The sequence below is a fragment of the Pseudophryne corroboree genome, chromosome 3 (genome assembly GCF_028390025.1).
Source record: "Pseudophryne corroboree isolate aPseCor3 chromosome 3, aPseCor3.hap2, whole genome shotgun sequence".
Taxonomy (NCBI): domain Eukaryota; kingdom Metazoa; phylum Chordata; class Amphibia; order Anura; family Myobatrachidae; genus Pseudophryne; species Pseudophryne corroboree.
Window position 1 is genome coordinate 118,018,281 of NC_086446.1, and position 26,391 is coordinate 118,044,671.

Genomic DNA, 26,391 nt, shown 5'->3' on the forward strand with positions numbered 1-26,391 from the left:
ACGTCTAGTGCCCAGTCTAACAAATAATAGGCCGGAGCCTGAAACTGGTGCCAGGGGGTCACCTGTGAACCCTGTGTCTAGTGCCCAGTCTAAGAAACAACAGGTCGGGCCCAAAACTGGTGCCAGGGGGTCACCTGCGACCCCTGCGTCTAGAGCCCAGTCTAACAAACAACAGGCCGGAGCCTGAAACTGGTACCAGGAGGTCCCTTGCGACCCCTGCGTCTAGTGCTTATTCTAAGAAACACCAGGCCGGGGTATGGAACTGGTGCCAGGGGGTCACATTAGGCCCCTACTTCTAGTGTCCAGTCTAACAAACAACAGGCCTGAGCAGGAATTTGGTGCCAGGGGGTCACATGCGACCCTGATCTCTAGTGCCCAATCTGACAAACAAAAGGCCAGAGCCTGAAACTGGTGCCAGGGGGTCCCTTTCGACCCCTATGTCTAGTGCCCAGTCTAACAAACAAAAGGCTGGTGACCGAAACTGGTGTCAGGGGGTCCCTTGTGGCCCCTACGTCTAGTGCCCAGTCTAACAAATAATAGGTCGGAGCCTGAAACTGGTGCAAGGGGCTCACCTGTGACCCCTGTGTCTAGTGCCTAGTCTAAGAAACAACAGGCCGGAGCCCGAAACTGCTGCCAGGGGGTCCCTTGTGGCCCATATAAATAGTGCCCAGTCTAACAAACAACAGGCCGGAGCCTGAAACTGATTCCAGGGGGTCCCTTGTGACCCCTACGTCTAGTGCCCAGTCTAACAAATAATAGGCCGGAGTCTGAAACTGGTGCAAGGGGGTCACCTGTGACCCCTGCGTCTAGAGCCCAGTCTAACAAACAACAGGCCGGAGCCTGAAACTGGTGCCAGGGGGTCACCTTAGGCCCCTACATCTAGTGCCCAGTCTAACAAATAGCAGGCCTGAGCAGGAAATTGGTGCCAGGGGGTCACATGCGACCCTGACCTCTAGTTCCCAATCTAACAAACAAAAGGCCGGAGCCTGAAACTGGTGCAAGGGGGTCCCTTTCGACCTCTACGTATAGTGCCCAGTCTAACTAACAACATGCCTGAGTACGAAACTGGTGCCAGGGGGTCACCTGCGTCCCCTACAACTAGTGCCCAGTCTAACAAACAACAGGCCGGAGCCTGAAACTGTTTCCAAGGGGTCACCTGTTACCTCTGTGTCTAATGCCCAGTCTAAAAAACAAAAGGCTGGAGACCGAAACTGGTGCCAGGGGGTCCCTTGTGGCCCCTACAACTAGTGCCCAGTCTAACAAACAACAGGCCGGAGCCTGAAACTGGTACCAGGGGGTCCCTTGTGGCCCCTTCGTCTAGTGCCCAGTCTAACAAATAATAGGCCCGAGTCTGAAACTGGTGCAAGGGGGTCACCTGCGACCCCTGCGTCTAGAGCCCAGTCTAACAAACAGGCCGGAGCCTGAAAATGGTGCCAGGGGGTCACCTTAGGCCTCTACATCTAGTGCCCAGTCTAACAAAAAGCAGGCTTGAGCAGGAAATTGGTGCCAGGGGATCACATGCGACCCTGATCTCTAGTGCCCAATCTAACAAACAAAAGGCCTGAGCCTGAAACTGGTGCCAGGGGGTCCCTTTCGACCTCTACGTATAGTGCCCAGTCTAACTAACAACATGCCTGAGTACGAAACTGATGCCAGGGGGTCACTTGCGTCTCCTATGTCTAGTGCCCAGTCTAACAAACAACAGGCAGGAGCCTGAAACTGGTTCCAAGGGGTCACCTGTTACCCCTGCGTCTAAAGCCCAGTCTAGCAAACAACAGGCCATAGACTGAAACTGGTGCCAGGGGGTCCCTTGTGACCCCTACGTCTAGTGCCCAGTCTAAGAAATAATAGGCCGGAGCCCGAAACTGGTGCCAGGGGGTCACCCAGGGCCCCTACAACTAGTGCCCAGTCTAACAAACAACAGGCCGGAGCTGGAAACTGGTGCCAGGAGGTACCTTGCAACACCTACGTCCAGTGCCCAGTCTAAGAAAGACCAGGCATGAGCAGGAAATTGGTTCCAGGGGGTCACATGCGACCCTGGTGTCTAGTGCCCAATCTAACAAACAAAAGGCCAGAGCCTGAAACAGGTGCCAGGGGGTCCCTTTCGACCTCTACATCTAGTGCCCAGTCTAACTAACAACTGGCCTGAGTACGAAACTGGTGCCAGGAGGTCACCTGCGACTCCCACGTCTAGTGCCCAGTCAAGAAAACAAAAGGCCGGAGCCTGAAACTGGTGCCAGGGGGTCCCTTTTGGCCCATACGTCTAGTGCCCAGTCAAAGAAATAATAGGCCGGAGCCTAGATCTGGTGCCAGGGGGTCACTTGCAACCCCTATGTCTAGTGCCCAGTCTAAGAAACAACAGGTCGGAGCCCGAAACTGGTGCCAGGGGGTCACCTGTGGCCCCTACAACTAGTGCCCCGTCTAATAAACAACAGGCCGGAGCCTAAAACTGGTTCCAGGGGGTCACCTGTTACCCCTGCGTCAAAAGCCCAGTCTAACAAACAACAGGCCGGAGCCTGAAACTGGTGCCAGGGTGTCCCTTGTGGCCCCTACGTCAAGTGCCCAGTCTAAAAAATAATAGGCCGGAGCCTGAAACTGGTGAGAGGGGGTCACCTGCGATCCCTGTGTCTAGTGCCCAGTCTAAGAAACACCAGGCCGGGGCTCGGAACTGGTGCCAGGGTGTCACCTGCAACCGCTACATCTAGTGCCCAGTCTACCAAACAACAGGCCGGAGCTTGAAACTGGTGCCAGGGGGTCCCTTGCGACCCCTACATCTAGTTCCCAGTCTAACAAACAACAGGCCTGAGCAGGAAATTGGTGCCAGTAGGACACCTGCGACCCTGATGTCTAGTGCCCAATCTAACAAACAAAAGGTGGAGCCTGAAACTGGTGCCAGGGGGTCACTTTTGACCTCTATGTATAGTGCCCAGTCTAACTAACAACATGCCTGAGTACGAAACTGGTGCCAGGGGGTCCCTTTCGACCTCTACGTATAGTGCCCAGTCTAACTAATCACATGCCTGAGTACGAAACTGGTGCCAGGGGGTCACCTGTTACCCCTGTGTCTAAAGCCCAGTCTAACAAACAACAGGCCGTAGCCTGAAACTGGTGCCAGGGGGTCCCTTGTGGCCCCTACGTCTAGTGCCCAGTCTAACAAATAATAGGCCGGAGCCTGAAACTGGTGCCAGGGGGTCACCTGTGAACCCTATGTCTAGTGCCCCGTCTAACAAACAAAAGGCTGGTGACCGAAACTGGTGTCAGGGGGTCCCTTGTGGCCCCTACGTCTAGTGCCCAGTCTAACAAATAATAGGTCGGAGCCTAAAACTGGTGCAAGGGGCTCACCTGTGACCCCTGTGTCTAGTGCCTAGTCTAAGAAATAACAGGCCGGAGCCCGAAACTGGTGCCAGGAGGTCCCTTTCGACCTCTACGTAAAGTGCCCAGTCTAACTAATCACATGCCTGAGTACGAAACTGGTGCCAGGGGGTCACCTGCGACCCCTATGTCTAATGCCCAGTCTAAAAAACAAAAGGCCGGAGAGCAAAACTGGTGCTAGGGGGTCCCTTGTGGCCCATGTAAATAGTGCCCAGTCTAACAAACAACAGGCCGGAGCCTGAAACTGATTCCAGGGGTCCCTTGTGACCCCTACGTCTAGTGCCCAGTCTAACAAATAATAGGCCGGAGTCTGAAACTGGTGCAAGGGGGTCACCTGTGACCCCTGCGTCTAGAGCCCAGTCTAACAAACAACAGGCCGGAGCCTGAAACTGGTGCCAGGGGGTCACCTTAGGCCCCTACATCTAGTGCCCAGTCTAACAAATAGCAGGCCTGAGCAGGAAATTGGTGCCAGGGGGTCACATGCGACCCTGATCTCTAGTTCCCAATCTAACAAACAAAAGGCCGGAGCCTGAAACTGGTGCCAGGGGGTCCCTTTCGACCTCTACATATAGTGCCCAGTCTAACTAATCACATGCCTGAGTACGAAACTGGTGCCAGGGGGTCACCTGTTACCCCTGTGTCTAAAGCCCAGTCTAACAAACAACAGGCCGTAGCCTGAAACTGGTGCCAGGGGGTCCCTTGTGGCCCCTACGTCTAGTGCCCAGTCTAAAAAATAATAGGCCGGAGCCTGAAACTGGTGCCAGGGGGTCACCTGTGAACCCTGTGTCTAGTGCCCAGTCTAAGAAACAACAGGTCGGGCCCAAAACTGGTGCCAGGGGGTCACCTGCGACCCCTGCGTCTAGAGCCCAGTCTAACAAACAACAGGCCGGAGCCTGAAACTGGTACCAGGAGGTCCCTTGCGACCCCTGCGTCTAGTGCTTATTCTAAGAAACACCAGGCCGGGGTTTGGAACTGGTGCCAGGGGGTCACATTAGGCCCCTACTTCTAGTGTCCAGTCTAACAAACAACAGGCCTGAGCAGGAATTTGGTGCCAGGGTGTCACATGCGACCCTGATCTCTAGGGCCCAATCTGACAAACAAAAGGCCAGAGCCTGAAACTGGTGCCAGGGGGTCCCTTTCGACCTCTACGTATAGTGCCCAGTCTAACTAACAACATGCCTGAGTACGAAACTGGTGCCACGGGGCCACCTGCGACCCCTATGTCTAGTGCCCAGTCTAACAAACAAAAGGCTGGTGACCGAAACTGGTGTCAGGGGGTCCCTTGTGGCCCCTACGTCTAGTGCCCAGTCTAACAAATAAGAGGTCGGAGCCTGAAACTGGTGCAAGGGGCTCACCTGTGACCCGTGTGTCTAGTGCCTTTTCTAAGAAATAACAGGCCGGAGTCCGAAACTGGTGCCAGGAGGTCCCTTTCGACCTCTACGTAAAGTGCCCAGTCTAACTAATCACATGCCTGAGTACGAAACTGGTGCCAGGGGGTCACCTGCGACCCCTATGTCTAATGCCCAGTCTAAAAAACAAAAGGCCGGAGAGCGAAACTGGTGCTAGGGGGTCCCTTGTGGCCCATGTAAATAGTGCCCAGTCTAACAAACAACAGGCTGGAGCCTGAAACTGATTCCAGGGGGTCACTTGTGACCCCTACGTCTAGTGCCCAGTCTAACAAATAATAGGCCGGAGTCTGAAACTGGTGCAAGGGGGTCACCTGTGACCCCTGCGTCTAGAGCCCAGTCTAACAAACAACAGGCCGGAGCCTGAAACTGGTGCCAGGGGGTCACCTTAGGCCCCTACATCTAGTGCCCAGTCTAACAAATAGCAGGCCTGAGCAGGAAATTGGTGCCAGGGGGTCACATGCGACCCTGATCTCTAGTTCCCAATCTAACAAACAAAAGGCCGGAGCCTGAAACTGGTGCCAGGGGGTCCCTTTCGACCTCTACATATAGTGCCCAGTCTAACTAATCACATGCCTGAGTACGAAACTGGTGCCAGGGGGTCACCTGTTACCCCTGTGTCTAAAGCCCAGTCTAACAAACAACGGGCCGTAGCCTGAAACTGGTGCCAGGGGGTCCCTTGTGGCCCCTACGTCTAGTGCCCAGTCTAACAAATAATAGGCCGGAGCCTGAAACTGGTGCCAGGGGGTCACCTGTGAACCCTGTGTCTAGTGCCCAGTCTAAGAAACAACAGGTCGGGCCCAAAACTGGTGCCAGGGGGTCACCTGCGACCCCTGCGTCTAGAGCCCAGTCTAACAAACAACAGGCCGGAGCCTGAAACTGGTACCAGGAGGTCCCTTGCGACCCCTGCATCTAGTGCTTATTCTAAGAAACACCAGGCCGGGGTTTGAAACTGGTGCCAGGGGGTCACATTAGGCCCCTACTTCTAGTGTCCAGTCTAACAAACAACAGGCCTGAGCAGGAATTTGGTGCCAGGGGGTCACATGCGACCCTGATCTCTAGTGCCCAATCTAACAAACAAAAGGCCAGAGCCTGAAACTGGTGCCAGGGGGTCCCTTTCGACCTCTACGTATAGTGCTCAGTCTAACTAACAACATGCCTGAGTACGAAACTGGTGCCAGGGGGCCACCTGCGACCCCTATGTCTAGTGCCCAGTCTAACAAACAAAAGGCTGGTGACCGAAACTGGTGTCAGGGGGTCCCTTGTGGCCCCTACGTCTAGTGCCCAGTCTAACAAATAAGAGGTCGGAGCCTGAAACTGGTGCAAGGGGCTCACCTGTGACCCCTGTGTCTAGTGCCTAGTCTAAGAAACAACAGGCCGGAGCCCGAAACTGGTGCCAGGAGGTCTCTTTCGACCTCTACGTAAAGTGCCCAGTCTAACTAATCACATGCCTGAGTACGAAACTGGTGCCAGGGGGTCACCTGCGACCCCTATGTCTAATGCCCAGTCTAAAAAACAAAAGGCCGGAGAGCGAAACTGGTGCCAGGGGGTCCCTTGTGGCCCATCTAAATAGTGCCCAGTCTAACAAACAACAGGCCGGAGCCTGAAACTGATTCCGGGGGGTCCCTTGTGACCCCTACGTCTAGTGCCCAGTCTAACAAATAATAGGCCGGAGTCTGAAACTGGTGCAAGGGGGTCACCTGTGACCCCTGCGTCTAGAGCCCAGTCTAACAAACAACAGGCCGGAGCCTGAAACTGGTGCCAGGGGGTCACCTTAGGCCCCTACATCTAGTGCCCAGTCTAACAAATAGCAGGCCTGAGCAGGAAATTGGTGCCAGGGGGTCACATGCGACCCTGACCTCTAGTTCCCAATCTAACAAACAAAAGGCCGGAGCCTGAAACTGGTGCAAGGGGGTCCCTTTCGACCTCTACGTATAGTGCCCAGTCTAACTAACAACATGCCTGAGTACGAAACTGGTGCCAGGGGGTCACCTGCGTCCCCTACAACTAGTGCCCAGTCTAACAAACAACAGGCCGGAGCCTGAAACTGTTTCCAAGGGGTCACCTGTTACCTCTGTGTCTAATGCCCAGTCTAAAAAACAAAATGCTGGAGACCGAAACTGGTGCCAGGGGGTCCCTTGTGGCCCCTACAACTAGTGCCCAGTCTAACAAACAACAGGCCGGAGCCTGAAACTGGTACCAGGGGGTCCCTTGTGGCCCCTTCGTCTAGTGCCCAGTCTAACAAATAATAGGCCGGAGTCTGAAACTGGTGCAAGGGGGTCACCTGTGACCCCTACGTCTAGAGCCCAGTCTAACAAACAACAGGCCGGAGCCTGAAAATGGTGCCAGGGGGTCAACTTAGGCCTCTACATCTAGTGCTCAGTCTAACAAAAAGCAGGCTTGAGCAGGAAATTGGTGCCAGGGGATCACATGCGACCCTGATCTCTAGTGCCCAATCTAACAAACAAAAGGCCTGAGCCTGAAACTGGTGCAAGGGGGTCCCTTTCGACCTCTACGTATAGTGCCCAGTCTAACTAACAACATGCCTGAGTACGAAACTGATGCCAGGGGGTCACTTGCGTCTCCTATGTCTAGTGCCCAGTCTAACAAACAACAGGCAGGAGCCTGAAACTGGTTCCAAGGGGTCACCTGTTACCCCTGCGTCTAAAGCCCAGTCTAGCAAACAACAGGCCATAGACTGAAACTGGTGCCAGGGGGTCCCTTGTGACCCCTACGTCTAGTGCCCAGTCTAAGAAATAATAGGCCAGAGCCCGAAACTGGTGCCAGGGGGTCACCCAGGGCCCCTACAACTAGTGCCCAGTTTAACAAACAACAGGCCGGAGCCTTAAACTGGTGCCAGGAGGTCCCTTGCAACACCTACGTCCAGTGCCCAGTCTAAGAAACACCAGGCCTGAGCAGGAAATTGGTTCCAGGGGGTCACCTGCGACCCTGGTGGCTAGTGCCCAATCTAACAAACAAAAGGCCGGAGCCTGAAACAGGTGCCAGGGGGTCCCTTTCGACCTCTACATCTAGTGCCCAGTCTAACAAACAACAGGCCGGAGCCTGAAACTGGTACCAGGGGGTCCCTTGTGGCCCCTTCGTCTAGAGCCCAGTCTAACAAACAACAGGCCGGAGCCTGAAACTGGTGCCAGGGGGTCACCTTAGGCCCCTACATCTAGTGCCCAGTCTAACAAATAGCAGGCCTGAGCAGGAAATTGGTGCCAGGGGGTCACATGCGACCCTGACCTCTAGTTCCCAATCTAACAAACAACAGGCCGGAGCCTGAAAATGGTGCCAGGGGGTCACCTTAGGCCTCTACATCTAGTGCCCAGTCTAACAAAAAGCAGGCTTGAGCAGGAAATTGGTGCCAGGGGATCACATGCGACCCTGATCTCTAGTGCCCAATCTAACAAACAAAAGGCCTGAGCCTGAAACTGGTGCAAGGGGGTCCCTTTCGACCTCTACGTATAGTGCCCAGTCTAACTAACAACATGCCTGAGTACGAAACTGATGCCAGGGGGTCACTTGCGTCTCCTATGTCTAGTGCCCAGTCTAACAAACAACAGGCAGGAGCCTGAAACTGGTTCCAAGGGGTCACCTGTTAGTTACCCCTGCGTCTAAAGCCCAGTCTAGCAAACAACAGGCCATAGACTGAAACTGGTGCCAGGGGGTCCCTTGTGACCCCTACGTCTAGTGCCCAGTCTAAGAAATAATAGGCCGGAGCCCGAAACTGGTGCCAGGGGGTCACCCAGGGCCCCTACAACTAGTGCCCAGTCTAACAAACAACAGGCCGGAGCCTTAAACTGGTGCCAGGAGGTCCCTTGCAACACCTACGTCCAGTGCCCAGTCTAAGAAACACCAGGCCTGAGCAGGAAATTGGTTCCAGGGGGTCACCTGCGACCCTGGTGGCTAGTGCCCAATCTAACAAACAAAAGGCCGGAGCCTGAAACAGGTGCCAGGGGGTCCCTTTCGACCTCTACATCTAGTGCCCAGTCTAACAAACAACAGGCCGGAGCCTGAAACTGGTACCAGGGGGTCCCTTGTGGCCCCTTCGTCTAGTGCCCAGTCTAACAAATAATAGGCCCGAGTCTGAAACTGGTGCAAGGGGGTCACCTGTGACCCCTGTGTCTAGTGCCCAGTCTAAGAAACAACAGGTCGGGCCCAAATCTGGTGCCAGGGGGTCACCTGCGACCCCTGCGTCTAGAGCCCAGTCTAACAAACAACAGGCCGGAGCCTGAAAATGGTGCCAGGGGGTCACCTTAGGCCTCTACATCTAGTGCCCAGTCTAACAAAAAGCAGGCTTGAGCAGGAAATTGGTGCCAGGGGATCACATGCGACCCTGATCTCTAGTGCCCAATCTAACAAACAAAAGGCCTGAGCCTGAAACTGGTGCAAGGGGGTCCCTTTCGACCTCTACGTATAGTGCCCAGTCTAACTAACAACATGCCTGAGTACGAAACTGATGCCAGGGGGTCACTTGCGTCTCCTATGTCTAGTGCCCAGTCTAACAAACAACAGGCAGGAGCCTGAAACTGGTTCCAAGGGGTCACCTGTTACCCCTGCGTCTAAAGCCCAGTCTAGCAAACAACAGGCCATAGACTGAAACTGGTGCCAGGGGTCCCTTGTGACCCCTACGTCTAGTGCCCAGTCTAAGAAATAATAGGCCGGAGCCCGAAACTGGTGCCAGGGGGTCACCCAGGGCCCCTACAACTAGTGCCCAGTCTAACAAACAACAGGCCGGAGCCTTAAACTGGTGCCAGGAGGTCCCTTGCAACACCTACGTCCAGTGCCCAGTCTAAGAAACACCAGGCCTGAGCAGGAAATTGGTTCCAGGGGGTCACCTGCGACCCTGGTGGCTAGTGCCCAATCTAACAAACAAAAGGCCGGAGCCTGAAACAGGTGCCAGGGGGTCCCTTTCGACCTCTACATCTAGTGCCCAGTCTAACTAACAACTGGCCTGAGTACAAAACTGGTGCCAGGAGGTTACCTGCGACTCCCACGTCTAGTGCCCAGTCAAGAAAACAAAAGGCCGGAGCCTGAAACTGGTGCCAGGGGTCCCTTTTGGCCCATACGTCTAGTGCCCAGTCAAAGAAATAATAGGCCGGAGCCTGGAGCTGGTGCCAGGGGGTCACTTGCAACCCCTATGTCTAGTGCCCAGTCGAAGAAACAACAGGTCGGAGCCCAAAACTGGTGCCAGGGGGTCACCTGCGGCCCCTACAACTAGTGCCGAGTCTAATAAACAACAGGCCGGAGCATAAAACTGGTTCCAAGGTGTTACCTGTTACCCCTGCGTCAAAAGCCCAGTCTAACAAACAACAGGCCGGAGCCAGAAACTGGTGCCAGGGGGTCACATTAGGCCCCTACTTCTAGTGTCCAGTCTAACAAACAACAGGCCTGAGCAGGAATTTGGTGCAAGGGGGTCACATGCGACCCTGATCTCTAGTGCCCAATCTAACAAACAAAAGGCCAGAGCCTGAAACTGGTGCCAGGGGGTCCCTTTCGACCTCTACGTATAGTGCCCAGTCTAACTAACAACATGCCTGAGTACGAAACTGGTTCCAGGTGGCCACCTGCGACCCCTATGTCTAGTGCCCAGTCTAACAAACAAAAGACTGGTGACCGAAACTGGTGTCAGGGGGTCCCTTGTGGCCCCTACGTCTAGTGCCCAGTCTAACAAATAATAGGTCGGAGCCTGAAACTGGTGCAAGGGGCTCACCTGTGACCCCTGTGTCTAGTGCCTAGTCTAAGAAACAACAGGCCGGAGCCTGAAACTGGTGCCAGGAGGTCCCTTTCGACCTCTACGTAAAGTGCCCAGTCTAACTAATCACATGCCTGAGTACGAAACTGGTGCCAGGGGGTCACCTGCGACCCCTATGTCTAATGCCCAGTCTAAAAAACAAAAGGCCGGAGAGCGAAACTGGTGCTAGGGGGTCCCTTGTTGCCCATGTAAATAGTGCCCAGTCTAACAAACAACAGGCCGGAGCCTGAAACTGATTCCAGGGGGTCCCTTGTGACTCCTACGTCTAGTGCCCAGTCTAACAAATAATAGGCCGGAGTCTGAAACTGGTGCAAGGGGGTCACCTGTGACCCCTGCGTCTAGAGCCCAGTCTAACAAACAACAGGCCGGAGCCTGAAACTGGTGCCAGGGGGTCACATTAGGCCCCTACATCTAGTGCCCAGTCTAACAAATAGCAGGCCTGAGCAGGAAATTGGTGCCAGGGGGTCACATGCGACCCTGATCTCTAGTTCCCAATCTAACAAACAAAAGGCCAGAGCCTGAAACTGGTGCAAGGGGGTCCCTTTCGACCTCTACGTATAGTGCCCAGTCTAACTAACAACATGCCTGAGTAGGAAACTGGTGCCAGGGGGCCACCTGCGACCCCTATGTCTAGTGCCCAGTCTAACAAACAAAAGGCTGGTGACCGAAACTGGTGTCAGGGGGTCCCTTGTGGCCCCTACGTCTAGTGCCCAGTCTAACAAATAATAGGTCGGAGCCTGAAACTGGTTCAAGGGGCTCACCTGTGACCCCTGTGTCTAGTGCCTAGTCTAAGAAACAACAGGCCGGAGCCCGAAACTGGTGCCAGGAGGTCCCTTTCGACCTCTATGTAAAGTGCCCAGTCTAACTAATCACATGCCTGAGTACGAAACTGGTGCCAGGGGGTCACCTGCGACCCCTATGTCTAATGCCCAGTCTAAAAAACAAAAGGCCGGAGAGCGAAACTGGTGCTAGGGGGTCCCTTGTGGCCCATGTAAATAGTGCCCAGTCTAACAAACAACAGGCCGGAGCCTGAAACTGATTCCAGGGGGTCCCTTTTGACCCCTACGTCTAGTGCCCAGTCTAACAAATAATAGGCCGGAGTCTGAAACTGGTGCAAGGGGGTCACCTGTGACCCCTGCGTCTAGAGCCCAGTCTAACAAACAACAGGCCGGAGCCTGAAACTGGTGCCAGGGGGTCACCTTAGGCCCCTACATCTAGTGCCCAGTCTAACAAATAGCAGGCCTGAGCAGGAAATTGGTGCCAGGGGGTCACATGCGACCCTGATCTCTAGTTCCCAATCTAACAAACAAAAGGCCGGAGCCTGAAACTGGTGCCAGGGGGTCCCTTTCGACCTCTACATATAGTGCCCAGTCTAACTAATCACATGCCTGAGTACGAAACTGGTGCCAGGGGGTCACCTGTTACCCCTGTGTCTAAAGCCCAGTCTAACAAACAACAGGCCGTAGCCTGAAACTGGTGCCAGGGGGTCCCTTGTGGCCCCTACGTCTAGTGCCCAGTCTAACAAATAATAGGCCGGAGCCTGAAACTGGTGCCAGGGGGTCACCTGTGAACCCTGTGTCTAGTGCCCAGTCTAAGAAACAACAGGTCGGGCCCAAAACTGGTGCCAGGGGGTCACCTGCGACCCCTGCGTCTAGAGCCCAGTCTAACAAACAACAGGCCGGAGCCTGAAACTGGTACCAGGAGGTCCCTTGCGACCCCTGTGTCTAGTGCTTATTCTAAGAAACACCAGGCCGGGTTTGGAACTGGTGCCAGGGGGTCACATTAAGCCCCTACTTCTAGTGTCCAGTCTAACAAACAACAGGCCTGAGCAGGAATTTGGTGCCAGGGGGTCACATGCGACCCTGATCTCTAGTGCCCAATCTAACAAACAAAAGGCCAGAGCCTGAAACTGGTGCCAGTGGGTCCCTTTCGACCTCTACGTATAGTGCCCAGTCTAACTAACAACATGCCTGAGTACGAAACTGGTGCCAGGGGGCCACCTGCGACCCCTATGTCTAGTGCCCAGTCTAACAAACAAAAGGCTGGTGACCGAAACTGGTGTCAGGGGGTCCCTTGTGGCCCCTACGTCTAGTGCCCAGTCTAACAAATAATAGGTCGGAGCCTGAAACTGGTGCAAGGGGCTCACCTGTGACCCCTGTGTCTAGTGCCTAGTCTAAGAAACAACAGGCCGGAGCCTGAAAATGGTGCCAGGGGGTCACCTTAGGCCTCTGCATCTAGTGCCCAGTCTAACAAAAAGCAGGCTTGAGCAGGAAATTGGTGCCAGGGGATCACATGCGACCCTGATCTCTAGTGCCCAATCTAACAAACAAAAGGCCTGAGCCTGAAACTGGTGCAAGGGGGTCCCTTTCGACCTCTACGTATAGTGCCCAGTCTAACTAACAACATGCCTGAGTACGAAACTGGTGCCAGGGTGTCACCTGCGTCTCCTATGTCTAGTGCCCAGTCTAACAAACAACAGGCCGGAGCCTGAAACTGGTTCCAAGGGGTCACCTGTTACCCCTGCGTCTAAAGCCCAGTCTAGCAAACAACAGGCCATAGACTGAAACTGGTGCCAGGGGGTCCCTTGTGACCCCTGCGTCTAGTGCCCAGTCTAAGAAATAATAGGCCGGAGCCCGAAACTGGTGCCAGGGGGTCACCCAGGGCCCCTACAACTAGTGCCCAGTCTAACAAACAACAGGCCGGAGCCTTAAACTGGTGCCAGGAGGTCCCTTGCAACACCTACGTCCAGTGCCCAGTCTAAGAAACACCAGGCCTGAGCAGGAAATTGGTTCCAGGGGGTCACCTGCGACCCTGGTGGCTAGTGCTCAATCTAACAAACAAAAGGCAGGAGCCTGAAACAGGTGCCAGGGGGTCCCTTTCGACCTCTACATCTAGTGCCCAGTCTAACTAACAACTGGCCTGAGTACAAAACTGGTGCCAGGAGGTCACCTGCGACTCCCACGTCTAGTGCCCAGTAGAGATGAGCGGGTTCGGTTCCTCGGAATCTGAACCCGCCCGAACTTCATGTTTTTTTACACGGGCTAGAGCGACTCGGATCTTCCCGCCTTGCTCGGTTAACCTGAGCGCGCCCGAACGTCATCATCACGCTGTCGGATTCTCGCGAGGCTCGGATTCTATCGCGAGACTCGGATTCTATATAAGGAGCCGCGCGTCACCGCCATTTTTCACACGTGCATTGAGATTCATAGGGAGAGGACGTGGCTGGCGTCCTCTCCGTTTATAGAGATTCGAGAAGAGAGTGAGACAGAGAGAGACACAGTAGTAATTTGGGGAGCATTAGGAGGAGTACTACTACTACTAGTACTTGCTGAAGTGATAGAGAGAGATAGTGTGACTGTATTATCTGACTTGTGGGGGAGACACTGACAGGGGGGAGCAGTTAGAGTCTGAGAGCAGGACTCAGGACTCAGGAGTACATAATATAACGTACAGTGCACACTTTTGCTGCCAGAGTGCCAGCCACACTGCCATTGTTTGTGACCACACTGACCACCAGTATAATATATATTGTGATTGTCTGCTTAGGACTCAGGAGTACTACTTGCAAGTTGCTGATAGTGTGACCAGTGACCTGACCACCAGTTTAATAATCACCACCAGTTTATGAGTTTAATATATATTATATATATATATATATAATTGTATATAATATATATATAATATTGTATACCACCTAGCACCTACCCGTGTTTTTTTTTTTTTTTCTTTCTTCTTTATACATACTACTATAGTAGCTTACTGTAGCAGTCTGCGGTGCTGCTGAGCTGACAGTGTCCAGCAGGTCCGTCATCAGTCATTACATAATAAATATATAATATATATACCTGTCCGGCTGCAGTACTAGTGATATTATATATACATATATATTGATTTCATCTCATTATCATCCAGTCTATATTATCAGCAGACACAGTACGTTAGTCCACGGCTGTAGCTACCTCTGTGTCGGCACTCGGCAGTCCATCCATAATTGTATACCACCTACCCGTGGTTGTTTTTTTTTTCTTTCTTCTTTATACATACTACTATAGTAGCTTACTGTAGCAGTCTGCGGTGCTGCTGAGCTGACAGTGTCCAGCAGGTCCGTCATCAGTCATTACATAATAAATATATAATATATACCTATCCGGCTGCAGTACTAGTGATATTATATATACATATATATTGATTTCATCTCATTATCATCCAGTCTATATTATCAGCAGACACAGTACGTTAGTCCACGGCTGTAGCTACCTCTGTGTCGGCACTCGGCAGTCCATCCATAATTGTATACCACCTACCAGTGGTTTTTTTTTTTTTCTTCTTCTTTATACATACTACTATAGTAGCTTACTGTAGCAGTCTGCGGTGCTGCTGAGCTGACAGTGTCCAGCAGGTCCGTCATCAGTCATTACATAATAAATATATATACCTGTCCGGCTGCAGTACTAGTGATATTATATATACATATATATTGATTTCATCTCATTATCATCCAGTCTATATTAGCAGCAGACACAGTACGGTAGTCCACGGCTGTAGCTACCTCTGTGTCGGCACTCGGCAGTCCATCCATACGTATACTAGTATCCATCCATCTCCATTGTTTACCTGAGGTGCCTTTTAGTTGTGCCTATTAAAATATGGAGAACAAAAATGTTGAGGTTCCAAAATTAGGGAAAGATCAAGATCCACTTCCACCTCGTGCTGAAGCTGCTGCCACTAGTCATGGCCGAGACGATGAAATGCCAGCAACGTCGTCTGCCAAGGCCGATGCCCAATGTCATAGTACAGAGCATGTAAAATCCAAAACACCAAATATCAGTAAAAAAAGGACTCCAAAACCTAAAATAAAATTGTCGTCGGAGAAGCGTAAACTTGCCAATATGCCATTTACCACACGGAGTGGCAAGGAACGGCTGAGGCCCTGGCCTATGTTCATGGCTAGTGGTTCAGCTTCACATGAGGATGGAAGCACTCAGCCTCTCGCTAGAAAACTGAAAAGACTCAAGCTGGCAAAAGCACTGCAAAGAACTGTGCGTTCTTCGAAATCCCAAATCCACAAGGAGAGTCCAATTGTGTCGGTTGCGATGCCTGACCTTCCCAACACTGGACGTGAAGAGCATGCGCCTTCCACCATTTGCACGCCCCCTGCAAGTGCTGGAAGGAGCACCCGCAGTCCAGTTCCTGATAGTCAGATTGAAGATGTCAGTGTTGAAGTACACCAGGATGAGGAGGATATGGGTGTTGCTGGCGCTGGGGAGGAAATTGACCAGGAGGATTCTGATGGTGAGGTGGTTTGTTTAAGTCAGGCACCCGGGGAGACACCTGTTGTCCGTGGGAGGAATAGGGCCGTTGACATGCCTGGTGAATATACCAAAAAAATCAGCTCTTCGGTGTGGAAGTATTTCACCAGAAATGCGGACAACATTTGTCAAGCCGTGTGTTGCCTTTGTCAAGCTGTAATAAGTAGGGGTAAGGACGTTAACCACCTCGGAACATCCTCCCTTATACGTCACCTGCAGCGCATTCATAATAAGTCAGTGACAAGTTCAAAAACTTTGGGCGACAGCGGAAGCAGTCCACTGACCAGTAAATCCCTTCCTCTTGTAACCAAGCTCACGCAAACCACCCCACCAACTCCCTCAGTGTCAATTTCCTCCTTCCCCAGGAATGCCAATAGTCCTGCAGGCCATGTCATTGGCAATTCTGACGAGTCCTCTCCTGCCTGGGATTCCTCCGATGCATCCTTGAGTGTAATGCCTACTGCTGCTGGCGCTGCTGTTGTTGCTGCTGGGAGTCGATCGTCATCCCAGAGGGGAAGTCGTAAGCCCACTTGTACTACTTCCAGTAAGCAATTGACTGTCCAACAGTCCTTTGCGAGGAAGATGAAATATCACAGCAGTCATCCTGCTGCAAAGCGGATAACTGAGGCCTTGACAACTATGTTGGTGTTAGACGTGCGTCCGGTATCCGCCGTTAGTTCACAGGGAACTAGACAATTTATTGAGGCAGTGTGCCCCCGTTACCAAATACCATCTAGGTTCCACTTCTCTAGGCAGGCGATACCGAGAATGTACACGGACATCAGAAAAAGACTCACCAGTGTCCTAAAAAATGCAGTTGTACCCAATGTCCACTTAACCACGGACATGTGGACAAGTGGAGCAGGGCAGGGTCAGGACTATATGACTGTGACAGCCCACTGGGTAGATGTATGGACTCCCGCCGCAAGAACAGCAGCGGCGGCACCAGTAGCAGCATCTCGCAAACGCCAACTCTTTCCTAGGCAGGCTACGCTTTGTATCACCGCTTTCCAGAATACGCACACAGCTGAAAACCTCTTACGGCAACTGAGGAAGATCATCGCGGAATGGCTTACCCCAATTGGACTCTCCTGTGGATTTGTGGCATCGGACAACGCCAGCAATATTGTGTGTGCATTAAATATGGGCAAATTCCAGCACGTCCCATGTTTTGCACATACCTTGAATTTGGTGGTGCAGAATTTTTTAAAAAACGACAGGGGTGTGCAAGAGATGCTGTCGGTGGCCAGAAGAATTGCGGGACACTTTCGGCATACAGGCACCACGTACAGAAGACTGGAGCACCACCAAAAACAACTGAACCTGCCCTGCCATCATCTGAAGCAAGAAGTGGTAACGAGGTGGAATTCAACCCTCTATATGCTTCAGAGGTTGGAGGAGCAGCAAAAGGCCATTCAAGCCTATACAATTCAGCACGATATAGGAGGTGGAATGCACCTGTCTCAAGCGCAGTGGAGAATGATTTCAACATTGTGCAAGGTTCTGATGCCCTTTGAACTTGCCACACGTGAAGTCAGTTCAGACACTGCCAGCCTGAGTCAGGTCATTCCCCTCATCAGGCTTTTGCAGAAGAAGCTGGAGACATTGAAGGAGGAGCTAACACAGAGCGATTCCGCTAGGCATGTGGGACTTGTGGATGGAGCCCTTAATTCGCTTAACAAGGATTCACGGGTGGTCAATCTGTTGAAATCAGAGCACTACATTTTGGCCACCATGCTCGATCCTAGATTTAAAGCCTACCTTGGATCTCTCTTTCCGGCAGACACAAGTCTGCTGGGGTTCAAAGACCTGCTGGTGAGAAAATTGTCAAGTTAAGCGGAACGCGACCTGTCAACATCTCCTCCTTCACATTCTCCCGCAACTGGGGGTGCGAGGAAAAGGCTCAGAATTCCGAGCCCACCCGCTGGCGGTGATGCAGGGCAGTCTGGAGCGACTGCTGATGCTGACATCTGGTCCGGACTGAAGGACCTGACAACGATTACGGACATGTCGTCTACTGTCACTGCATATGATTCTCTCACCATTGAAAGAATGGTGGAGGATTATATGAGTGACCGCATCCAAGTAGGCACGTCACACAGTCCGTACTTATACTGGCAGGAACAAGAGGCAATTTGGAGGCCCTTGCACAAACTGGCTTTATTCTACCTAAGTTGCCCTCCCACAAGTGTGTACTCCGAAAGAGTGTTTAGTGCCGCCGCTCACCTTGTCAGCAATCGGCGTACGAGGTTACATCCAGAAAATGTGGAGAAGATGATGTTCATTAAAATGAATTATAATCAATTCCTCCGTGGAGACATTGACCAGCAGCAATTGCCTCCACAAAGTACACAGGGAGCTGAGATGGTGGATTCCAGTGGGGACGAATTGATAATCTGTGAGGAGGGGGATGTACACGGTGATATATCGGAGGATGATGATGAGGTGGACATCTTGCCTCTGTAGAGCCAGTTTGTGCAAGGAGAGATTAATTGCTTCTTTTTAGGTGGGGGTCCAAACCAACCCGTCATTTCAGTCACAGTCGTGTGGCAGACCCTGTCACTGAAATGATGGGTTGGTTAAAGTGTGCATGTCCTGTTTATACAACATAAGGGTGGGTGGGAGGGCCCAAGGACAATTCCATCTTGCACCTCTTTTTTCTTTCATTTTTATTTGCGTCATGTGCTGTTTGGGGAGTGTTTTTTGGAAGGGCCATCCTGCGTGACACTGCAGTGCCACTCCTAGATGGGCCCGGTGTTTGTGTCGGCCACTAGGGTCGCTTATCTTACTCACACAGCTACCTCATTGCGCCTCTTTTTTTCTTTGCGTCATGTGCTGTTTGGGGAGTGTTTTTTGGAAGGGCCATCCTGCGTGACACTGCAGTGCCACTCCTAGATGGGCCCGGTGTTTGTGTCGGCCACTAGGGTCGCTTATCTTACTCACACAGCTACCTCATTGCGCCTCTTTTTTTCTTTGCGTCATGTGCTGTTTGGGGAGGGTTTTTTGGAAGGGACATCCTGCGTGACACTGCAGTGCCACTCCTAGATGGGCCCGGTGTTTGTGTCGGCCACTAGGGTCACTTATCTTACTCACACAGCTACCTCATTGCGCCTCTTTTTTTCTTTGCGTCATGTGCTGTTTGGGGAGGGTTTTTTGGAAGGGACATCCTGTGTGACACTGCAGTGCCACTCCTAGATGGGCCCGGTGTTTGTGTCGGCCACTAGGGTCGCTTATCTTACTCACACAGCTACCTCATTGCGCCTCTTTTTTTCTTTGCGTCATGTGCTGTTTGGGGAGGGTTTTTTGGAAGGGACATCCTGCGTGACACTGCAGTGCCACTCCTAGATGGGCCAGGTGTTTGTGTCGGCCACTAGGGTCGCTTAGCTTAGTCATCCAGCGACCTCGGTGCAAATTTTAGGACTAAAAATAATATTGTGAGGTGTGAGGTATTCAGAATAGACTGAAAATGAGTGGAAATTATGGTTTTTGAGGTTAATAATACTTTGGGATCAAAATGACCCCCAAATTCTATGATTTAAGCTGTTTTTTAGTGTTTTTTGAAAAAAACACCCGAATCCAAAACACACCCGAATCCGACAAAAAAAATTCGGTGAGGTTTTGCCAAAACGCGGTCGAACCCAAAACACGGCCGCGGAACCGAACCCAAAACCAAAACACAAAACCCGAAAAATTTCAAGTGCACATCTCTAGTGCCCAGTCAAGAAAACAAAAGGCCGGAGCCTGAAACTGGTGCCAGGGGGTCCCTTTTGGCCCATACGTCTAGTGCCCAGTCAAAGAAATAATAGGCCGGAGCCTGGAGCTGGTGCCAGGGGGTCACCTGCAACCCCTATGTCTAGTGCCCAGTCTAAGAAACAACAGGTCGGAGCGCGAAACTGGTGCCAGTGGGTCACCTGTGGCCCCTACAACTAGTGCCCAGTCTAATAAACAACAGGCCGGAGCATAAAACTGGTTCCAAGGGGTCACCTGTTACCACTGCGTCAAAAGCCAATTCTAACAAACAACAGGCCGGAGCCTGAAACTGGTGCCAGGGAGTCACATTAGGCCCCTACTTCTAGTGTCCAGTCTAACAAACAACAGGCCTGAGCAGGAATTTGGTGCCAGGGGGTCACATGCGACCCTGATCTCTAGTGCCCAATCTAACAAACAAAAGGCCAGATCCTGAAACTGGTGCCAGGGGGTCCCTTTCGACCTCTACGTATAGTGCCCAGTCTAACTAACAACATGCCTGAGTACAAAACTGGTGCCATGGGGCCACCTGCGACCCCTATGTCTAGTGCCCAGTCTAACAAACAAAAGGCTTGTGCCCGAAACTGGTGCCAGGGGGTCCCTTGTGGCCCCTACGTCTAGTGCCCAGTCTAACAAATAATAGGTCGGAGCCTGAAATTGGTGCAGGGGCTCACCTGTGACCCCTGTGTCTAGTGCCTAGTCTAAGAAACAACAGTCCGGAGCCCGAAACTGGTGCCAGGAGGTCCCTTTCGACCTCTACGTAAAGTGCCCAGTCTAACTAATCACATGCCTGAGTACTAAACTGGTGCCAGGGGGTCACCTGCGACCCCTATGTCTAGTGCCCAGTCTAAAAAACAAAAGGCTGGAGACCGAAACTGGTTCCAGGGGGTCCCTTGTGACCCCTACGTCTAGTGCCCAGTCTAACAAATAATAGGCCGGAGTCTGAAAGTGGTGCAAGGGGGTCACCTGTGACCCCTGTGTCTAGTGCCCAGTCTAAGAATCAACAGGTCAGGCCCAAATATGGTGCCAGGGGGTCACCTGCGACCCTGATGTCTAGTGCCCAATCTAACAAACAAAAGGCCGGAGCCTGAAAATGGTGCCAGGGGGTCCCTTTCGACCTCTACATCTAGTGCCCAGTCTAACTAACAACTGGCCTGAGTACGAAACTGGTGCCAGGATTTCACCTGAGACCCCTATGTCTAGTGCCCAGTCTAAAAAACAAAAGGCTGGAGACCGAAACTGGTGCCAGGAGGTCCCTTGTGGCCCCTCCGTCTAGTGCCCAGTTTAACAAACAACAGGCCTGAGCCTGAAACTTGTTACTTCCAAGGGGTCTTCTGTTACCCCTGTGTCTAGTGCCCAGGCTAAGAAACAACAGGTCGGGCCCAAAACTGGTGCCAGGGGGTCACCTGCGACCCCTGCGTCTAGAGCCCAGTCTAACAAACAAAAGGCCGGAGCCTGAAACTGGTGCCAGGAGGTCCCTTGCGACCACTACGTCCAGTGCCCAGTCTAAGAAACACCAAGCCGGGGTTTGGAACTGGTGCCAGGGGGTCATCTTAGGCCCCTACATCTAGTGCCCAGTCTAACAAACAACAGGCCTGAGCATGAAAATGGTGCCCGTGGGTCAAATGCGACCCTGATCTCAAGTGCCCAATCTAACAAACAAAAGTCCGGAGCCTGAAACTGGTGCAAGGGGGTCCCTTTCGACCTCTTCGTATAGTGCTCAGTCTAACTAACAACATGACTGAGTACGAAACTGGTGCCAGGGGGTCACCTGCGACCCCTGTGTCTAAAGACCAGTTTAACAAACAACAGTCCGGAGACTGACACTGGTGCCAGGGGGTCCCTTGTGGCCCCTACGTCTAGTGCCCAGTCTAAGAAATAATAGGCCGGAGCCTGAAACTTGTGCCAGGGTGTCACCCACGGCCCCTACAACTAGTGATAAACGGGTTCGGTTCCTCGGAAACCGAACCCCCCCGAACTTCACCCATTTTACACGGGTCCGAGGCATACTCGGATTCTCCCGTATGGCTCGGTTTATCCGAGCGCGCCCGAACGGCAAGTGAAAAACACAAAGCTCATCTACAGCCACACCATACTGGATGCGCCCAATCTCATCTGATCTTGGAAGCTAAGCAGTGTTGGGCCTGGTTAGTACTTGGATGGGAAACCACCTGGGACAACAAGGTGCTGTAGGTATTTTTATACTGCCAACACCGTTCTGTTGATGCATTCAATTTTCAAACTTATTCATTTATGTACCAGTACTTAGAAGTAGAAAAGTTCTAACAGAAACCCCAAAGCTCATCTACAGACACACCACACTGGATACGCCCAATCTCATCTGATCTTGGAAGCTAAGCAGTGTTGGGATTGGTTAGTACTTGGATGGGAGACCACCTGGGAATACAAGGAGCTGTAGAAATTTTTATACTGCCAACACCGTTCTGTTGATGCATTCCATTTTCAAACTTTTTCATTTATGTACCAGAAGTTTGAAGTAGAAAAGTTCTAACAGAAAGCGCAAAGCTCATCTACAGCCACACCATGCTGGATACGCCCAATCTCATCTGATCTTGGAAGTAAAACAGTGTTGGGCCTGGTTAGCACTTGGATGGGAGACCACCTGGGAATACAAGGTGCTGTAGGTATTTTTATACTGCCAACACCGTTCTGTTGATGCATTCCATTTTCAAACTTATTCATTTATGTACCAGTAGTTAGAAGTAGAAAAGTTCTAACAGAAACAGCAAAGCTCATCTACAGCTACACCACACTGGATACGCCCAATCTCATCTGATCTTGGAAGCTAAGCAGTGTTGGGCCTGGTTAGTACTTGAATGGGAGACCACCTGGGAATACAAGGTGTTGTAGATATTTTTATGCTGCCAACACCGTTCTGTTGATGCATTCCATTTTCAAACTTATTCATTTATGTACCAGTAGTTAGAAGTAGAAAAGTTCTAACAGAAACCACAAAACTCATCTAGAGCCACACCACACTGGATACGCCCAATCTCATCTGATCTTGGAAGCTAAGCAGTGTTGGGCCTGGTTAGTACTTGGATGGGAGACCACCTGGGAATACAAGGTGCTATAGGTATTTTTATACTGCCAACACCGTTCTGTTGATGCATTCCATTTTCAAACGTATTCGTTTATGTACCAGTACTTAGAAGAAGAAAAGTTCTAACAGAAACCACAAAGCTCATCTACAGCCACGCCACACTGGATACGCCCAATCTCATCTGATCTTGGAAGCTAAGCAGTGTTGGGCCTGGTTAGTGTTTGGATGGGAGACCACCTGGGAATACAAGGTGCTGTAGGAATTTTTATACTGCCAACACCGTTGTGTTGATGCATTCCATTTTCAAACTTATTCATTTATGTACCAGTAGTTAGAAGTAGAAAAGTTCTAACAGAAACCACAAATATCATCTACAGCCACACCACACTGGATACGCTCAATCTCATTTGATCTTGGAAGCTAAGCAGTGTTGTGCCTGGTTAGCACTTGGATGGGAGACCACCTGGGAATACAAGATGCTGTAGGTATTTTTATACTGCCAACACCGTTCTGTTGATGCATTCCATTTTCAAACATTCATTTATGTACCAGTAGTTAGAAGTAGAAAAGTTCTAACAGAAACCACAAAGCTCATCTACATCCACACCACACTGGATACGCCCAATCTCATCTGATCTTGGAAGCTAAGCAGTGTTGGGCCTGGTTAATACTTTGATGGGAGACCACCTGGGAATACAAGCTGCTGTAGGTGTTTTTATACTGCCAACACCGTTCTGTTGATGCATACCATTTTCAAACTTATTCATTTATGTACCAGTAGTTAGAAGTAGAAAAGTTCTAACAGAAACCACAAAACTCATCTACATCCACACCATACTGGATACGCCCAATCTCATCTGATCTTGGAAGCTAAGCAGTGTTGGGCCTGGTTAATACTTTGATGGGAGACCACCTGGGAATACAAGGTGCTGTAGGTATTTTTGTACTGCCAACCCTGTTCTGTTGATGCATTCCATTTTCAAACTTATTCATTTATGTACCAGTAGTTAGAAGTAGAAAAGTTCTAACAGAAACCACAAAGCTGGTCTACAGCCACACCACAGTGGATATGCCCAATCTTATCTGATCTTGGAAACTGAGCAGTGTTGGGCCTGGTTAATACTTGGATGGGAGACCACCTAGGAATACAAGGTGCTGTAGCTACTCTTATACTGCCAACACCGTTCTGTTGATGCATTCCATTTTCAAACTTATTCATTTATGTACCAGTACTTAGAAGAAGAAACGTTCTAACAGAAACCACAAAGCTCATCTACAGACACACCATACTGGATACGCCCAATCTCATCTGATCTTGTTGGAAACTAAGCAGTGTTGGGATTGGTTAGTACTTGGATGGGAGACCAACTGGGAATACAAGGAGCTGTAGAAATTTTTATACTGCCAACACCGTTCTGTTGATGCATTCCATTTTCAAACTTTTTCATTTATGTACCAGAAGTTTGAAGTAGAAAAGTTCTCACAGAAAGCGCAAAGCTCATCTACAGCCACACCATGCTGGATACGCCCAATCTCATCTGATCTTGGAAGTAAAACAGTGTTGGGCCTGGTTAGCACTTGGATGGGAGACCACCTGGGAATGCAAGGTGCTGTAGGTATTTTTATACTGCCAACACCGTTCTGTTGATGCATTCCATTTTCAAACTTATTCATTTATGTACCAGTAGTTAGAAGTAGAAAAGTTCTAACAGAAATCACAAAACTCATCTACAGCTACACCACACTGGATATGCCCAATCTCATCTGATATTGGAAGCTAGGCAGAGTTGGTTCTGGTTAGTACTTGGATGGGAGACCACCTAGGAATACAAGGTGCTGTAGCTACTCTTATACTGCCAACACTGTTCTGTTGATGCATTCCATTTTCAAACTTATTCATTTATGTACCAGTAGTTAGAAGTAGAAAAGTTCTAACAGAAACCGCAAAGCTGGTCTACAGCCACACCACACTGGATAGGCCCATCTCATCTGATCTTGGAAACTAAGCAGTGTTGGGCCTGGTTAGTACTTGAATGGGAGACCACCTGGGAATGCAAGGTGTTGTAGGTATTTTTATACTGCCAACACCGTTCTGTTGATGCATTCCATTTTCAAACTTATTCATTTATGTACCAGTAGTTAGAAGTATAAAAGTTCTAACAGAAACCACAAAGCTCATCTACAGCCACACCACACTGGATACGCCCAATCTCATCTGATCTTGGAAGTTAAGCGGTGTTGGGCCTGGTTAGTACTTGGATGGGAGACCACCTGGGAATACAAGGTGCTGTAGGTATTTTTATACTGCCAACACCGTTCTGTTGATGCATTCCATCTTCAAACTTATTCATTTATGTACCAGTAGTTAGAAGTAGAGAAGTTCTAACAGAAACCACCAAGCTCATCTACATCCACACCACGCTGGATACGCCCAATCTCATCTGATCTTGGAAGCTGAGCAGTGCTGGGCCTGGTTAATACTTTGATGGGAGACCACCTGGGAATATAAGGTGCTATATGTATTTTTATACTGCCAACCCTGTTCTGTTGATGCATTCCATTTTCAAACTTATTCATTTATGTACCAGTACTTAGAAGTAGAAAAGTTCTAACAGAAACCACAAAGCTGGTCTACAGCCACACCACAGTGGATATGCCCAATCTTATCTGATCTTGGAAACTGAGCAGTGTTGGGCCTGGTTAATACTTGGATGGGAGACCACCTAGGAATACAAGGTGCTGTAGCTACTCTTATACTGCCAACACTGTTCTGTTGATGCATTCCATTTTCAAACTTATTCATTTATGTACCAGTAGTTAGAAGTAGAAAAGTTCTAACAGAAACCGCAAAGCTCATCTACAGCCACACCATGCTGGATACGCCCAATCTTATCTGATCTTGGAAGTAAAACAGTGTTGGGCCTGGTTAGCACTTGGATGGGAGACCACCTGGGAATGCAAGGTGCTGTAGGTATTTTTATACTGCCAACACCGTTCTGTTGATGCATTCCATTTTCAAACTTATTCATTTATGTACCAGTAGTTAGAAGTAGAAAAGTTCTAACAGAAACCACAAAACTCATCTACAGCTACACCACACTGGATACGCGCAATCTCATCTGATATTGGAAGCTAAGCAGAGTTGGCTCTGGTTAGTACTTGGATGGGAGACCACCTAGGATTACAAGGTGCTGTAGCTACTCTTATACTGCCACCACTGTTCTGTTGATGCATTCCATTTTCGAACTTATTCATTTATGTACCAGAAGTTTGAAGTAGAAAAGTTCTAACAGAAACCGCAAAGCTAGTCTACAGCCACACCACACTGGATACACCCCATCTCATCTGATCTTGGAAACTAAGCAGTGTTGGGCCTGGTTAGTGCTTGGATGGGAGACCACCTGGGAATACAAGGTGCTGTAGGTTTTTTTATACTGCCAACACCGTTCTGTTGATGCATTCCATTTTCAAACTTATTCATTTATGTACCAGTAGTTAGAAGTAGAAAAGTTCTAACATAAACCACAAAACTCATCTAGAGCCACACCACACTGGATACGCCCAATCTCATCTTATCTTGGAAGCTAAGCAGGGTTGGGCCTGGTTAGTACTTGGATGGGAGACCTCCTGGGAATACAAGGTGCTATAGGTATTTAATTACTGCTAACACTGTTCGGTTGATGCATTCCATTTTCAAACATATTCATTTATGTACCAGTACTTAGAAGAAGAAAA

The 26,391-nt window shown here is 50.6% G+C and overlaps 3 non-coding genes and 17 pseudogenes across 3 annotated transcripts; all 20 read left to right on the top strand.

Moving 5' to 3' along the window:
* The first annotated feature begins 21,669 nt into the window (after positions 1-21,669).
* LOC134888595 (5S ribosomal RNA) lies at positions 21,670-21,788 on the top strand (annotated as a pseudogene).
* A 107-nt stretch (positions 21,789-21,895) lies between these two features.
* LOC134894068 (5S ribosomal RNA) lies at positions 21,896-22,014 on the top strand (annotated as a pseudogene).
* A 107-nt stretch (positions 22,015-22,121) lies between these two features.
* Positions 22,122-22,240, top strand: LOC134892315 (5S ribosomal RNA; annotated as a pseudogene).
* A 107-nt stretch (positions 22,241-22,347) lies between these two features.
* On the top strand, positions 22,348-22,466 carry LOC135067553 (5S ribosomal RNA). Its single transcript, XR_010253765.1, has one exon. It is a non-coding gene; the product is annotated as a 5S ribosomal RNA (ribosomal RNA).
* A 107-nt stretch (positions 22,467-22,573) lies between these two features.
* Positions 22,574-22,692, top strand: LOC135069617 (5S ribosomal RNA). The gene has a single exon (XR_010255795.1). It is a non-coding gene; the product is annotated as a 5S ribosomal RNA (ribosomal RNA).
* Positions 22,693-22,799: 107 nt separating this feature from the next.
* Positions 22,800-22,918, top strand: LOC134892747 (5S ribosomal RNA; annotated as a pseudogene).
* A 107-nt stretch (positions 22,919-23,025) lies between these two features.
* On the top strand, positions 23,026-23,144 carry LOC134895956 (5S ribosomal RNA; annotated as a pseudogene).
* Positions 23,145-23,249: 105 nt separating this feature from the next.
* LOC134894044 (5S ribosomal RNA) lies at positions 23,250-23,368 on the top strand (annotated as a pseudogene).
* A 107-nt stretch (positions 23,369-23,475) lies between these two features.
* Positions 23,476-23,594, top strand: LOC134891231 (5S ribosomal RNA; annotated as a pseudogene).
* Positions 23,595-23,701: 107 nt separating this feature from the next.
* Positions 23,702-23,820, top strand: LOC134897332 (5S ribosomal RNA; annotated as a pseudogene).
* Positions 23,821-24,156: 336 nt separating this feature from the next.
* On the top strand, positions 24,157-24,275 carry LOC134893454 (5S ribosomal RNA; annotated as a pseudogene).
* A 107-nt stretch (positions 24,276-24,382) lies between these two features.
* Positions 24,383-24,501, top strand: LOC134897926 (5S ribosomal RNA; annotated as a pseudogene).
* Positions 24,502-24,608: 107 nt separating this feature from the next.
* On the top strand, positions 24,609-24,726 carry LOC134896597 (5S ribosomal RNA; annotated as a pseudogene).
* Positions 24,727-24,833: 107 nt separating this feature from the next.
* On the top strand, positions 24,834-24,952 carry LOC134901390 (5S ribosomal RNA). The gene has a single exon (XR_010174880.1). It is a non-coding gene; the product is annotated as a 5S ribosomal RNA (ribosomal RNA).
* A 107-nt stretch (positions 24,953-25,059) lies between these two features.
* Positions 25,060-25,178, top strand: LOC134897614 (5S ribosomal RNA; annotated as a pseudogene).
* A 107-nt stretch (positions 25,179-25,285) lies between these two features.
* LOC134897333 (5S ribosomal RNA) lies at positions 25,286-25,404 on the top strand (annotated as a pseudogene).
* A 107-nt stretch (positions 25,405-25,511) lies between these two features.
* LOC134895483 (5S ribosomal RNA) lies at positions 25,512-25,630 on the top strand (annotated as a pseudogene).
* Positions 25,631-25,737: 107 nt separating this feature from the next.
* LOC134898231 (5S ribosomal RNA) lies at positions 25,738-25,856 on the top strand (annotated as a pseudogene).
* Positions 25,857-25,963: 107 nt separating this feature from the next.
* Positions 25,964-26,082, top strand: LOC134892769 (5S ribosomal RNA; annotated as a pseudogene).
* A 107-nt stretch (positions 26,083-26,189) lies between these two features.
* On the top strand, positions 26,190-26,308 carry LOC134894323 (5S ribosomal RNA; annotated as a pseudogene).
* The last annotated feature ends 83 nt before the right edge of the window (positions 26,309-26,391 follow it).